We start from the raw sequence: 4,162 nt of genomic DNA on the forward strand, positions 1-4,162 counted from the left end.
CAGGGAAGGCACTTGGTCTGGATGGATGCCATGCAGAATGTCCAAAAAAAAAAAAAAAAAAAAGGAGGTACAGTGATGGTGGACTGGCTGGTGAGGTTATTTAATGTTTGCTGGAGAGAGGGTAGAGTGCCGGAGGACTGAAGGAGTGCCTGTATAGTTCCACTTTACAAGGGAAAAGGGGACAAGTGTGAATGTAGTAGTTTCAGAGGGCTTAGCTTGTTAAGTGTAGATGGGAAGGCTTATGGGAGGATCTTGATTGAGAGGATTAGGAGAGGAATAGAGGGAGTAATTGGTGAGGAACAGTGTGGATTTAGGACGGGTAGAGGTTGTGTAGATCAGATCTTTGTGGTAAGACAAATATGTGAGAAAGCTATAGGAAAGGGGAAGGATGTTTTTTTGGCTTTTATGGATCTGGAAAAGGCTTACGATAGGGTAGACAGAAAGGCACTGTGGGAGGTTATGCAGATATATGGGATAGGAGGAAAGCTTCTAGGAGCTGCCAAGAGTTTTTATGAGAGTAGTAGAGCTTGTGTCAGGATTAGAAATGGAGAGACTGAGTGGTTCGAGGTAAAGGTGGGACTTCGTCAAGGATGCGTTATGTCGCCCTGGCTGTTCAACTTATACATGGATGGGGTGGTGCGAGAGGTAAATGCAAGGGTAGTGGGTCAGGGATTGGAGATGGTTAAAGAAAATGGAGAAAAGTGGGAGGTGAGCCAGCTGTTGTTTGCGGACGACACTGCGCTTGTGGCAGGATCGGAGGAGGGACTGAAGAAGTTGGTGACAGAGTTTGGGAGAGTATGTGATAGAAGAAAGCTAAAGATAAATGTGGGTAAAAGTAAGGTGATGAGATGTACAAGGGGTGAAAGTGGCAGTAGACTGGAAGTGAGCATTAAGGGAGAGCGACTGGAGGAAGTGGATAGTTTTAGATACTTGGGTGCAAATGTGGCAGGAAAAGGTGGAGTGAAGTTGGAGGTAGAATGTAGATTGAGAGAAGCGAGTAAATACCTTGGTGGATTGAAGAGTGTAATGAGGAATAGACATATGGGAATGGGTGCTAAGAGGAGACTGTATGAAGGAGTGATTGTGCCAACAGCACTGTATGGGGCAGAAACATAAGAGAGGAAGAGAGAAGGAGTTTGAATGTGTTTGAGATGAGGTGTCTGAGAAGTATGATGGGGGTTACTAGGCTAGATAGAGTGAGAAATGAGGAGGTGAGGAGAAGAACGGGGGTGGAAAGGGAGTTGGGAAATAGGGTTGATGAAAGAGTATTAGGATGGTTTGGACACATAGAAAGAATGAGTGAAGAAAAACTAGTAAAAGAGGTATGGAAGGCAGATGTGGAGGGAGTGAACATGAGGGGACGTCCTAGGATGAGGTGGATGGATGGGGTGAAGGGGGCTTTGGGGAAGAGGGGAATGTCTGTTGAGGAAGGACGGGAGAGGACAGAAGACAGGGGTGAATGGAGAATGGTTGTATATGGATGATGTTGTGATGCATGAGGTGGAATGGGCGGGGGGATGGGGGGTGAGGTAGTATGTGTGAGCAAAATTTGACGCAGCCCGAAGGGATTTCTCCCCGTCTTCTCCTTTTATGCATGGGGGGACGGAGAGGGGGGGTCGCCGATTTAATGAAGCGGCCTTGCTGTGGATGTGCTGTGTCTTGCGACACTGCTTCTGACCCAGGGCAGTGGACAAGGTGCAGGGATGACCCGTCATCCAGGAGGTTCTAAGATACGAGGGAGGGTGGAGGGGTGTGGAGTGTATTCAGGGATGGAATGGGTGAGAATGATTTTATGCCTTTTCCTTTTTGGCTACCTCCCTTGTAAGGGGGAAAAAGCCTTGGTATATGTATGTATGTATATATATATATATATATATATATATATATATATATATAGAGAGAGAGAGAGAGAGAGAGAAGGGGAGGGTTTTTAAGATCGAGGTACTTTGATTTCAGCTTCACTCTTCCCACAGTAGAAGTGACCCTCTTCCAAGAGGATCTAATTCCCCTCCTGAGGTCATTCCTACTCCAATGAGAAGATCGAACGGATCCAGCAGAAGAAACAGATTCTTTGTCCTCCGGAGGCCTTGTAGGTCTTTGTTTAAGGGCGACTCCCCCAGCTGGGAGAAACAGCTACTCTCTTTGGAGGATGAGTCATTTTTTTGCTCTTCGGGAAAAATCGACCTTTTTTTTCTAATAGATTTTTTTTTCTGTTTTGAGAAGAACGCTTGCCCCTTTGGGAGAGATGTTTACATTTCCTGACCTCGGCACCCTCCCAATCCCCTTCGGAGGCGCCTGTCCTTCTTCTTCTTCTTCTTCTTCTTCTTCTTCTTCTTCTTCTTCTTCTTCTTCTTCTTCTTCTTCTTCTTCTTCTTCTTCTTCTTCTTCTTCTTCTTCTTCTTCTTCTTCTTCTTCTTCTTCTTCTTCTTCTTCTTCTTCTTCTTCTTCTTCTTCTTCTTCTTCTTCTTCTTCTTGTTCTTCTTCTTGTTCTTCTTCTTGTTCTTCTTCTTGTTCTTCTTCTTGTTCTTCGCGTTCTTCGCGTTCTTCACGTTCTTCGCGTTCTTCACGTTCTTCTTCTTCTTCTTCTTCTTCTTCTTCTTCTTCTTCTTCTTCTTCTTCTTCTTCTTCTTCTTCTTCTTCTTCTTCTTCTTCTTCTTCTTCTTCTTCTTCTTCTTCTTCTTCTTCTTCTTCTTCTTCTTCTTCGCGTTCTTCTTCTTCGCGTTCTTCTTCTTCTTCGCGTTCTTCTTCTTCGCGTTCTTCTTCTTCTTCGCGTTCTTCTTCTTCTTCGCGTTCTTCTTCGCGTTCTTCTTCTTCGCGTTCTTCTTCTTCGCGTTCTTCTTCTTCTTCTTCTTCACCTTCTTCTTCTTCTTCTTCTTCTTCTTCTTCTTCTTCTTCTTCTTCTTCTTCTTCTTCTTCTTCTTCTTCTTCTTCTTCTTCTTCTTCTTCTTCTTTTTCTTCTTCTTCTTCTTCTTCTTCTTCGCGTTCTTCTTCTTCGCGTTCTTCTTCGCGTTCTTCTTCTTCTTCTTCGCGTTCTTCTTCGCGTTCTTCTTCTTCTTCTTCTTCGCGTTCTTCTTCTTCTTCTTCTTCGCGTTCTTCTTCTTCTTCTTCGCGTTCTTCTTCGCGTTCTTCTTCTTCTTCGCGTTCTTCTTCTTCTTCTTCTTCGCGTTCTTCTTCTTCTTCTTCTTCGCGTTCTTCTTCTTCTTCTTCTTCGCGTTCTTCTTCTTCTTCTTCTTCTTCGCGTTCTTCTTCTTCGCGTTCTTCTTCTTATTCGCGTTCCTGTTCTTGTTCTTGTTCTCCTTCGTCCTCTTCTTCTTCTTCCTCTTCTTCTTTTTCCTCTTCTTCGTCGTCTTCTTCTTCTTCTTCTTCTTTTTCGTCTTCTTTCTCTTCTTCCTCTTCTTCTTCTTCTTCTTCTTCGCGTTTTTCTTCTTCACGTTCTTCTTCTTCGCGTTCTTCTTCTTCTTCTTCTTCTTCGCGTTCTTCTTCGCGTTCTTCTTCTTCGCGTTCTTCTTCTTCGCGTTCTTCTTCTTCTTCGCGTTCTTCTTCTTCTTCGCGTTCTTCTTCTTCGCGTTCTTCTTCGGGTTCTTCTTCTTCGTCGCGTTCTTCTTCTCCTTCTTCTTCTTCTTCTTCGTGTTCTTCGCGTCCTTCTTCTTCTTCTTCTTCTTCTTCTTCTTCTTCTTCTTCTTCTTCTTCTTCTTCTTCTTCTTCTTCTTCTTCTTCTTCTTCTTCTTCTTCTTCTTCTTCTTCTTCTTCTTCTTCTTCTTCTTCTTCTTCTTCTTCTTCGCGTTCTTCTTCTTCGCGTTCTTCTTCTTCGCGTTCTTCTTCGCGTTCTTCTTCTTCGCGTTCTTCTTCTTCTTCTTCTTCTTCGCGTTCTTCTTCTTCTTCGCGTTCCTCTTCTTCGCATTCTTCTTCTTTGCGTTCTTCTTCTTTTTAGCGTTCTTCTTCTTCGTGCTCTTCTTCTCCGCGATCCTCTTCTTCTTCTTCTTCTTTTTCTTCTTCTTCTTCTTCTTCTTCTACTTCTTTTTTTTTCTTTTTTCTTTTTCTTTTTCTTTTCCATTTTCATTTTCATTTTTCTTTTCTTTCTTTTTCTTTTCTTTTTAATTTTCTTTTTAATTTTATTTTCCTTATTCTTTTTTTTTTCTTTCTTAATTTTCCTTGTTTTTTT

This window comes from Oratosquilla oratoria, chromosome 35 (genome assembly GCF_046742065.1).
Source record: "Oratosquilla oratoria isolate Oo_2021 chromosome 35, ASM4674206v1, whole genome shotgun sequence".
Lineage (NCBI taxonomy): Eukaryota > Metazoa > Arthropoda > Malacostraca > Stomatopoda > Squillidae > Oratosquilla > Oratosquilla oratoria.